Below are 12,138 nucleotides of genomic sequence, written 5' to 3' on the forward strand. Positions count from 1 at the left end.
GTGATTCATTTTACATAGATCTGTCCCACTAGTGTTTATAGTGACTAGCCCAAGACTAGTGACTGCCACAAAGTAGGCTATTACTAAAGGACTGTTGAATAAATGGATGGGTAAATGCACGCATGGAAGGACAAAGGGATAAAAATGAAAGCAGCACCAGCCAACCACCACACGCTGCAGACCCACGTCAGTAAAATCCCTTAATTCACGGAGCTGCAAAGAGCTACAACATCAGGCCTCGGAGGTATGTGTATGTTCCTTGGTTGAACCCAAACCCCAACCTCTGGAGAGCATGAGAGCCACTGGCTATCCATGAGAGAATGTGCCAAGGCCCAATTCCAGCTGCATGTGGATCCGTAGAGCTTCCCCAGTTCCCTTTCAGGAGAAGCTGCAGGACCACTATCCCCAACAGAGTGCTGATCACATGGCCGACTAGGAGACCAAGCCCTCATCCAGAGTAGGGGATGAGCAATTCTATCCTGACAGACTTGATCTCCAGAGTGCCTGCAGTGACAGTGCGGAGTTTTCCACTCCTCCAGACAGCAGGGGAATACGTGCTCATCTGACGTGGCTTAAAGGAAAGTCTGACAGTCTCCTCCCTGGCAGGATCATCTCTCCTGGAAGTCAGCCAGGATGTTTTTCTAAGTCCTGAATTCTCAACTACGGAGAACCGGTGGGGGATGGGAAAGCTGGAACATTCATTGGATGCTAACCTTCCATTCCCCCTCCAGGGTAGATAATATTGCACACAGGCACATTATTTTAACCTGTTTTATGTCTACATAGGTAGGAAGCTCATTACTTTCTGGGCAGCAATCTTTGCCTTTTTTGAATCAACAGTCTTTGGGCCCTTGCTATATATTAATACCAGCCACCTTTCTAGTGCTTTGCAAATATCACTGATTCACTTCTCATCTAATCCTTTGAGGTTGGTGCCATTATTCCCCTTCCCCCCACTACCCAGTTTACAGATGTAGTAACTGAGGCTCCAAGAAGCTAAGAAATAGCTCACCATCTGGATAATTGCAAGAACTGTCATGTCAGGTAAAACAATATTTGATGAAAGACTTGAGAATAAAGGAGCTCCATTCCTTCTTAGGAGTGAGTCATTCTGAAGCGAAAAGTCTCTTGTGTTTAAAGGATGGAACCAGTGATGGAGCAGTGAGGACCACAATAAAAAAGTACACTATTAATACTGCACTCATATTTTTATTAGCACCTGTAGCCAAGGACAGAGGCTACAAAGGGAAGCACATGACCCAAATATCATAGGCTTTTCCCTTGGATTCAGCCTCAGTCATTTGAGAACTAGACTTAAGAAAACAGAGTAACTCACATATAAATATACAGACAGTAGATAATATATATAAATCAACATAGGCAAAGCAGGGCCTCTGAGTCAATACATTAAGAACTACCTCCTACCCTTTGTTAATTAGAAACCAACCAGCTCTGGCAAATTCCCTACATGAAATGCAAGGGGGTAACTCATCCCAATTAAGAGTTTCAGTTACCAGTCTTTTAGAAGGAAAAGTCCCAGCCTTTGAGACCCTTCTCATAAAGAAATGGCTTTGCCTTTCCTATGTATCCATCTACTCTGGCAAACCATGATTAAAACATTAAGCCATCATCTAACCTAGACGACAAAATTTAACCCTGAAAATTTACTCCCCATTTTTTTCTTACCACGTTATCACCTACAGCTCTCTCTTTCTTCCATCAGAAGTCCTTGTCAAAAACTGATGGTTTTTGCATACTAATTTCACCACAAATACCTGATCTGAATTCTAAGTAATTAGCAAATCGGGTAACCTGTGAGATGCTGATCTTTTTTTGTAACCACAAAAAAGCTTTTCACTGAGAGGATATTTTAGTTCAAGAACATTTCTAATCAGGAAACCTCACATTGTGTTTCAAAATACCCCTCAGTGTTGCATTCATCCATTCCAGCAACATACTGAGGGTAATAATGTACCTTCACATCAATCACACTGTATTTTGAACGGACAGTGGCAACGACATATTATGTATATTTCACTAGTTTGAGCAGTTGTCCATAAAGAATACTAGCTATCACCATATTCATTTTTTGAGGTTTAGCTCTCTACTGTAAATGAAAAACATTTGTGCATTCAAGCAGGAATACTTGTTTACTGAGATTTTCATTTGTGAGGCTCTGGGGACAAGTATACCCCAACAACAACAAATACCATTCCTATCCAATTCTGAAAAATCAAACTAGGAGGTAGTGGACCCTGAGAAAATGATTCATTTCCTTCTCCGTGATCACCGGCGAGGTGACCTCAGTTTCCTTGTCTGTACAGTGGGAACACTAGTATGTACATACCTCAAAAGCTGTTGTGATGGATTTTTTAAATGGGAGAGTTTTATAAACTTAAAGCATCACACCACATAAGCTTTCATGGTAGTGACAGGGAGCACTAATACAAGAATTGACAAGACCAAGTTAAAACAAAAAACAGCAAAGCTGCATAAACCTGCCTCTAATTACCGATACTAGTAAAAGCAGTTCCCTGTTTATAGATGTTAGCTTGCTAGGTCTTTAGCCTAAGGTAACATATGTAAAGTAACTGAGGTGAGAAAGATGCTTTTTTTTTTTTTCATAATTTACAAGTTCATGCTATGTTAAAATTTATTTTCACAGCACTGTTGTTTTAATGTTGAAACATTTCACACTATGGCGTCTTACTATTGAACTTTAATACTCAGTAAATAAGTTTATCCTTATTAGTACTTTCAATAAAGGTTAAAAAAAAAAATCCCTCGTAAAACCGCATTCTACAAATGGTAAGAAAAGAGACAGTGGTGAGGAGGCAGTCAGGCTCCAGGCCTGGTCCTGAGGTGGTCTTCAGTACCTGCTTGATGAATAAATGGAGAAGTAAGTACACTGCAGAGGTGATAAGAAAAAGTGGCAAGAGAGGCATTTCAGACTTGCATGCTATTTTAGAGCCATCATGATTGATCATAGCCAAGACAGACAAATCTCTGAGTGGGAACTCTTAGGGGGTTAAGAAGATAATTGTCTTCATAAATGAAGATGTGAAAGTCACAAATACAGAGTTAGTACAAAGAGAAAATTTTTTCACTGAGTCCCAGCCAATAATCTGTTCAATGAAGGGAGTTTCCATTAGAAATCTGGGGAAGATGTTTCAGGGGATGTACCACTCTAACATGCCCACTTTGCACTGGGGGAGCACAGATCTGCTTCAAGCCAAGTTCGCTTGAAAAGCCAACCATATCCTCACCCAACACCAGGACAGGAATTCTGCTGCTTTGAGGAGGGCCCAGCTGCACAAGTGGGGCAGGGGGTGGGACATCTGACTCAGAAGCCAGGTCTGCAATACTAGGAAAAGCTGGGTCGCTCCAACTGAAGCTAAAGGAGGGGAGATGCTGGAACCTGAGCATCTACTTGGATCCCATGTGAACCCCACCCTCCCAGGTCCCAGTGGGTCTCAGGAGCCAAGTATCCTCAAGAGCAGGGGCTGTCTTTCTGAGTTTCTCCAACAGATTTGCAGCGATGTGGGGCCCTGAAGCAGGTAGCAGTTACCTCAAGTCAGGCTTTCACATTAATACATTTTAGGAGAATTTGGTATTTTGTTTCTTTATAAGGGATTTTGGTTTGTTTTCTGGGGCAGAGGTGGTTTGCTCATGCTGCCTGACATGTGGAATCTTAAGTTCCCAAACCAGGGATCAAACCCACATTCCCTGCCGTGGAAGCATGGAGTCGTAACCACTGGACTGCCAAGAAAGTCCTGAGAATTTGTTATTTTGGATTTGATAGACCTAGGTTCAAATGTTGGTTTTGCCACTTTCCAGCTGGATAAACCTGGGCCAGTGCAAAACTTTTCGAGCTCAGTTTTGTCTCTTTGAAGTAAGGTACCGTTTATCTCACTGGTCATGACAACCTTATGAGATGATGTATGTGCCTCCATATAGCCTGTATTCCATTAATGTCACTTTTCATTCCTTCCTATCTTTCCTTCATGTTTTATTGTTTTGACTCTATTATTGTGTTTAGTCACACATAAGGATAAAAATAGAATCTTCAAAAGAAGTTCTTATGAATTCTTAAACATCTTAGATTGTGGCTAGAATAGAAAATTTTAAGATGTTAATTACCTGCAATTTCTTCTCACAATCAACATGAACTTAAATCTATTAGTCTGAAGACCATTTGTCTTCCTACCTACAGAGGCCACTTTAGAACAAAAACTTTGCAAGGTCTAAATTAAAAAGCTGTTTTGATACATTGTGGCAACAGTTAATGAATTATGAAACTATTATGGACGATATATGCAACCACTGAAAATTATGTTTTTGAACTACTTTCAATCATATGGGAAATGGATAAGCTCTAATATTTAACATAAAAGGTTGAACATAGATACAAAATAGAAATTTATACATATACTAATATGCCATTTCTAGGATACTTTATCACTTTCTATTGCAAAATATGCAAATATTTTGCCTATAATAAGAAATTAAGGATGGTTTTCAAAATATTCTACAGTGTAATAACGAGTTTCTATAACTATAATGAACTTGTTCTGAAATGGACATATACTTTTCCCCCATATGTACACATGCCAATATTCTACAGTGTAACAACGAGTTCCCACAGCTTGAATGAACTTGCTCTGAAATGGACATGTAGTTTTCCCCATGTCAATGTGCCCTGGGTCATCAGAAGACCCAGAGAAAGATGTGTTCAGTGACCACTTTGTGGACTCTCTGAATCTAGGTCACATTACAATGGTGATAATTTCTAACAGCTAACTTTGGTGTTTATACCAAACGAAGTGAAAAAATGGTAATGCCAAAAAAAAGGAACACATTTGCGTGTATTTTCATAGAAACCAGTCTTGGCAAAAGGCCTGTCAGGCTACACCCTGAAGACCAGCTTCAGGTGTAGGACGGTTCATGAAGGAGATCCTCCCGGCAGCAGCATTTCTGCTTCTCGAGTCACAAGGGCACTTCCACGCCAGGCTCACAGGCAATGGTCTTGGTAAGGGACTCCACCAAATCTGAGCAACGTGAGGGCAAGACGAGAGTAATCCAGGGTTCTTTTAGCCCTGACATTTCAAATTAATTTTTTATAAATTATTAGAGTTCAAGGGCTGGCTCACCAAGACCAGCAGCTTCATCTTAGAGCTAAAGAAGCCAAAGTCCAAGACGAAGGTTAAGTGTTTTATCCATAGTCACAAGCTGAGACCACTAACAAGGTCTCCAGACACACAGCCCAGTGCTCCTTCAGCTGCATACAAGCTACTTTGTGACCAGTTTCCAACTACTCAATCCTCATTATACTTCTCCAGTATAAAACTAGACAAAAGCCCATGATCACTGAGGAATCTGGCAGAATGTAGAACTGTCTTATGCTCCATTTAATAGGGTTGGAACGGGCCGTCTCATCTGCGTGTCACCCGCTGCACACGGCAGAACAGCTCACAAGGTGCTGAGACCTGATATAGCCCAGGTAAGTCAACACATCCATGAATCAGTGTCAGTGGCTGCAGGTAGCCAAAGAATCACATCCAATATAGCTACCCATGAGGACTTCTCTCTGTCTATTCCCGGGGAGAGGGGCAGGGGGACGGGCGGGGGAGGGGTTACCAGATTCTGCTTCTTCTTCTGCAGGTATCTGGATCTCCATTTATTTGTGTGTCTATGCTTGTACACACCAGTTGTTTCAGTATCATTTTACCCAAGCACAGATGGTTACATGGGAATCAAGCAGGCCAGGGTCCTAGGTCCTGGAGGAGAAACCAAGAACATTCATGTTCCAGTTCGCACCGGGTTAAGTCAAAATCCACAGACCAGAGCATCTACTACGATCTTCTCAGGGGCAAGTCATCATTCCAAAAATCATCAAGGCCTCAGGGCAGAGCATGTAGAAGGTTCTAGAAACTGACAGTTAGACAAGGCAAGAAAGCACCACCAACTAACACTCAGGCATGAGCCTAACCTTCAAAGTAAGAACAATTTGTGCTCAATACTTCCTCCCAGAGCAGCGGGGCTGTGGAGGGAAGAGAGAAAATTGAGTCCAGATGTGTGGAAATGTTGGTACACATTGAGCTAAACAATCAATGGTAGCTGGTTAGGGAGGAGAGAAATTAGAGCTGCAGGTTTGCTCTGGAACAAAGATGACTTATACAGAATTCTTGCAGGAAATCTGGTGTCACCTTCTCATCTTGAATCAATGCACAGCCTGCCAACCATCATATCCAACATCCTTCAGAGAGCGTTTCATAGGCAAAGGATTGCCATAAGCTCTTTAGGTATTGTTTCCTTTCAAAAAGAGGCGGTTATCTCCCTGATTCACATGGAGAAGCTAAGGCTTGGTTGAAATCATGTGACTTGCCCAGGGTAACACAGACTAATTTGATCTAAATTAGTCAGATTACTGAGGCTCAATAAACTTCTGGATAATTTAATCATGTGTCTGCCCAAAATAAACAACAAGGGAAAACCCTGACAAGCTCTCAAAATCAGAGACTTCATCTCTTACTGCAGCGTGTCTATCCCTGGAACAGCCAATGTTAAGCCAGATGGCTCAGTGACTTCTCAGATCAAAAACATGTGGGGAGTCCATTCTTAACTATGTATTTATGTGTGCTTTTTTCTGACTTTGAGGAAAAGGTTTCACCAGCACTTTTAAAGATATTTCCCATATTTGTTGCCTTTCAGCAGTCCTCAAACCCCAAAAGCTGCCAGGCTACTAATTTTCCTATGTGGTAAAGCTGCTCTCTTTCAGACTAATTAGGGAGAAGGGGATGGGGGGTGGAGGACCATTAGAATAAAAGGAAAAATGTTTGTTTTTTCCTGAACAATTAGGTATCATTCTTTTTTATCAAGAACAACAACAGAAGCCTAGATAACACAGCCTTGCCTTGAAAGGTCCTGCTTTAATGAAAAGGCAAGAGGGATTTATAATGATGATATTACCTGGCACTCACTCAAATACCTACAAGCCCCTTCCTTGCTCCTGTGAACTTGCGCTGGACAGCTCTCTCCTCCTGAGCAGAGCTGGAACCACTTTTGCTCCACCTCTGACACAGTAATCCCAAATACTGAATCTATCAGGCCTAAATGAATAGTTATTCCTCTGCCCCAGATCTGCAGATTCTAAAGAAGGTTCTCATTTTAAGAGCTCAAAAGCTCTGAAAGCTGCACATTTTGATTTTTTTAATTATTAAAAGAGAGGTATGGAGGTATAACAGAAAAATTAGACTGTTGCAAATAACAGGAGCGCTCCCCAAAGAAGTCCCGCTCAATTCCAAGTGCACATGTGTAATGAATACAATGCTGTTTTAAAACAGAGAATCTTTCCCAAGCCAGACTAGGTGTTCTGTCCCCAGTCACCCTGCGCCCGATACTACCTACCCCACTCCCAAAGCTCCTACCTTGAGGTAGTTTCTCTTCCCAGGTTCTACTCTCAAACCCCAAAGAATCAACTGCTGTCATTGTGAACACAGCATTTGTGTCTTATAGGAAGAATGCAGTTTCATTCTTTTCACCTTCTTGCTGCTCCAACCTGGAGAGGAGCATCTCCAGGTCAACATCACACCAAGGACCCAGTGACAGAAGTCAGTTTTTCACCAACCTTAGATAAAGACCATCAACTGAAAAACTGATCATATATACAACTCCAGCCTTCATCCTTTGGGGTTATTTCTTGCTGGAATGACAGCCCCACCTTCAACCATTCTGAAGTAGCTACATCTACCCAGGTCCACTGTTTATTCCCAAGGCATTTGTGGCATTTTATAGCTGTTCCACCTCTTCAGAGTCTAGTCCTTTATCTCTTTGTTATGATCCAAGGTCTTTATCCTAAACCAAGGTCAATGCTGATATTTTCAGACTCTTTTTTCCAAAGAATCTTTACCCCAAAGAAATCCCATTCCAAACTCCAATATGTCAGACAGACCAAAGGCGGGCTGCCTGATTAGAGCTAAGTAAGGGCTGGGGCCCTACCAACCTTTTTAAAGAACCATTTCCTTTAAGAAGTTACAGAGGAAGCTGGTGAAGAGAGACAAGGTTGATACTGACAGTATTCAGGACCTGACAAACTGGCCAGTTTCCTACTAGATATACACCACAGGACCAGGCATTGGTGGACAAGAGGTGAAATAAGACAACTTGGAATGCCAGAAAAACGTTCCCCTGTCCACCTTCTGAATCTGACTAGAGAAAAGGGCTGGGGCCAGAGGCAGAAATAAGAACTGACATAGACTGGGAGCAGGAGCAGCAGAAAGGAAGAGGAATGGGGAGGGAATCAGAGGTAAACTTTACACAGCATTTGGCCTTTTCAAAGAAACTGCACATCCCCAATAACTATTACATCACCTTGTAAGAGTTGTTTGACTGAACTTCACAGCACCACTGCATGAGATTAAAAAAGAGAGAGATGGATTAAAAAACCAAGTTTTACAGCTAAGGAACACGTGGCCTTAAGTCACCTTGCCCAGTTACAGAGCTCATTAGGGGTGGAGCCAGAGCTGGCACCCAGACTTCAGGACTCTTTGCAAAGCACTCATCCCAACACAAAGAGGCCTCCATGGAAAGCAGACAGATTCTGTGTGCATTTGTCCACAGCTACTCTGCCAGCTAAAAGCCAAAATAGTTGTCTTCTGTTTTTTTTTTTTTTCTTTCTAAAGACTTTTTCCTTGCTACGTCTTCTTGATCACATGTATGCCTCCCCAACCACCTTCCCTAACATCCTTACTGAAACAACAACTATCTGAGCCAAGCTATGCTCACTCTTTCAGCTCAGCCCTCCTTAGAATTACAACAGAGAATGAGAAAGTCCTAGTTGCCAGAAGATGTCTCAAATTGGTTATACTGATAAAAAAAAAAAAAATCACTACATCAGCTACATCTCCAACTCTTCTTCTGTTCAAAATCCAGTCCTTGTTGCAATGACATCTAATCAGGCAATGGAATCAGCTGAAATGAGGGCTTCTGTGAAAATCACTGCTCATTTGGTACTGAGCAGTTAAGTCTCTTAAATGTCAACCTGGTAGGAATTAAAGTTTCTTATTCTTTATAACAAGTCTCAAAACTATCAAGTGTTCTCAACTTCCAACTGAACCCAGATACTCATATATTCCAGAGGATATAAATGTTCTTTATCTGCTGGGTTGGAACAATTTTGAATTACTCAAAGCAGCAGTGTCCACATCATTAGAGATACCCAGGTTAAGACTAAAATATTCCATGCCTTATACAGATATTTATAAACCTTTGGAATTCTTTGGAGATACAGGTACCTTGACTAGGATTTCTGGCTTTTGATGCAGTTTTTCTACAATCGGGGCTCTAAGACCACTAGCCCTGCAATTTGGCTGTGCAACCACTAGGTGGTGATGGTGTGCCACAACCCAGAACCAGCAGTGCTGGGATCAGGGGGCTCCCCCCAGGTTTCCTCTACCAAAAAAGCAACCTCCAAAACAAAGTCCCCACTTAATTCCTTGCCACAGTTTAACTGTTACTTTCAGCAAAGCATTTCAAATCTTAACCTGGCATTCAAGGCCCTGCAAGGTGGCACTAATTCCACAACCCATACTCAACCCCACTATTGCCCTACACATACATATTACATATTACTACAGCCGCATGTGATTCCTTGGTTCCTGCACATTCACACAGACACAAAAACAGTCCTAACATGTCCTGCTTCTCGACATTTGCTCTTGCTCTTCTGATATGCTTGGAAACTCCCCAAAGGCCACCCCCTTTCAGGTACCTCTAAAATACTTGGAAACCTTTGCTCAGATCAAATTCTTTCAACTGAAGCTCAGAGCTGTTAGTATTTATCAACACATTAAATGTTTCCCATGGAAAATCTGTAAAATATAGACTCAATAAGAAGAATTTTAACAAATCACCCCCCCCCAACTTCAATACTCTGAGGTATCCACTTGACGACATTAGGCTGTGTTACATACTCATCTCGATCTTTTTAGGATAAATGTGTGTTAATATGAGCTGGCTCACATAACCTGCTTTATCCACTTAGCTATATCTCTTGAACAGCTTTCCACGTCATTAAATAACTCATGAGGCATTTTATGATTCCCCCCAGGAGTCAATGCAGTGTGGTGGAAAATATACTGGGCTCAAAACCAAAACCAAGTTTCACTCCTGGTTCTGGCATGGACTCTCTGGGTTTGGGCAAATGATTGAACCTCTGTGAGCCTCATTCTACAAAACAGTGTAACACCCACCTCAGCATCTCTGACTGCCTAAACGAGAGAATTTAAGTGATGACGTCTAGCACAGAACCTGCCTGAGAGTTAGCCTCTGTAACTAGTCATTTCTTTCCTGTCCACCTCAGTCAGTGGTTTCTTTCTCATCCCAGCCTCCATTCTTCTCTGTGCCTCCCTATGACTCTATCCTGCTAGTTCTTCCCTGAGAGAAATGTGTGCAAATGCTGTATTCTTCCTCGCAGGGCCTCAGAAGACCCTCAAAGAAGAAGCTGGCCTGACTCCAGTAACTAGGTCCTGTAGCTGTCAACACAGAACTGACCCACCAGTGTTCACTGCCTTCTACCTTAACCACCGCCATTCTGGCCTTTTCCCACCTGCATCCTTGTTCACAGCTTCAAACACAGTCTGGGCTTCTTTCTGGCTCTCCCTTGCCTTCGATATTAAGAACATTATGCGTGGCAGGGGCCACCACAGTCTTGTGAAGTGACTGTCCTTCATTTAAAATAAATAAATTGAAATATATATATATATATAAAAATTCAGTCTGGAGCTTGGGTCTTGGGGGTCCTGACGATGCCTCTATTCTTGGCATCCTCCACCAGAAGCTCCTCCGGCCAGAGCTTCCCTCCTGGTCGGCAGTTTTGCTGCCTCTTCTCCAGGCTCCTGAGTCTTTGATCCCAGAGGATAAACTTACTAAGTGAGAGGACAGGCAGTGTCTTCCCTCCGCCCCCTCCATTTGGGAGATGAACAACACCGTTCAGCTGTGACCTGCACCATACAGGCTTGCTCCAGTCTTACAAGGCTTTCTTCACTTCAGTGTTTCTTAAGTGTTATATTCCCCTGTCCCCATTTTCATGAAAAAGCACTTTGGGGGAGCTCTTTTTTGAATCATCTGAGAGATCTGCACTGGATGCAAAAGCCCCTTCCTGTTTTCCTCTCAACACCGCCCCCAGAAACTGCCTTCCTTACAAACCACCTTAGAAAAGAGAGATGGCTCACATTCACGGTACAACATATTTGGGAAGAAAAATTCCTCTCATTTCACCCCAGCGTTGAGTCTGCTGTGGACCTTCCTGCCAACTCTACTAAGCAAGTAAAATAGAAAAGAGGGCCCAGAGGGCAGTCAGACTGTGCCAGAGGCCCCCTCCTGCAGAGGCTGTGTGTACCACGAGGGCGGCAAGCATGGGCTCTGGAGCCTGATTTCAGCATGATTCCCCAGCGTACCACTTCCCTGGCTGAGTGACCCAGGGAGAGCTGCTTTGTCTTTCTGATCCCCAGTTTCCTCATCTGTCAAATGCACACAGTAGTGAGACTACCTACATTATTTTCATATGGCTGCTGGAACAAACGACCACACACTTAGTGGCTTAAATAACATAATAAATGTATCACTTACAGTTCTGGAGCTCAGAAGTCCTCAAAGCAAGGCGTTGACAGGCTGTGTTCCTTCTGGAAGCACTGGGGACAGTTCATTTTCTTCCCTTTTCCAGCTTCTAAGAGGCCACCTGCAGTGTGTGCCTCATGGCCGCTCCTGTCATCTTCAAAGCCAACAGTGTAGCATCTTCAAATTTTTGCCTCCCTCTCGCTCATGTGTTCGGGCATGCTCTGTCTCCTCACCCCTCCCCTCTAATTCCCACATCACTCCCCTTCTCTAACTCTGACCTCTCGCCTCCATCTTACAAGATCCATGTGATTATACTCGGCCCACCCACATCATCCAGGAGAATTCCCCCTTCAAGGTCCTTAACTTACTACATCTGTGAAGTAATGTACTCACGTGTCCGGGGGATTGGGAGGTGAACATTGTCACAGGGTCATTATTGTGCCTCCCTCTCTATGTAAGAGAAGGATGTTATGAAAATGTAAGAAGAGAATACATGTCTAGTCCCCCGCACACTGCCAGGCT

The 12,138-nt window shown here is 42.8% G+C and overlaps 1 protein-coding gene and 1 long non-coding RNA gene across 3 annotated transcripts in view; one reads left to right on the forward strand and one right to left on the reverse strand.

Annotated features, from left to right (window-relative positions):
• Window positions 1–12,138, reverse strand: part of RORA (RAR related orphan receptor A) — a 779,268-nt gene that overhangs the window by 710,677 nt on the left and 56,453 nt on the right. The gene's annotated exons all lie outside the window — the stretch shown is intronic.
• On the forward strand, window positions 111–10,640 carry LOC122704318. Its single transcript, XR_006343836.1, has 3 exons — window positions 111–244; window positions 5,416–5,500; window positions 10,475–10,640. It is a non-coding gene; the product is annotated as an uncharacterized LOC122704318 (long non-coding RNA).

This window comes from Cervus elaphus, chromosome 12 (genome assembly GCF_910594005.1).
Source record: "Cervus elaphus chromosome 12, mCerEla1.1, whole genome shotgun sequence".
Taxonomy (NCBI): domain Eukaryota; kingdom Metazoa; phylum Chordata; class Mammalia; order Artiodactyla; family Cervidae; genus Cervus; species Cervus elaphus.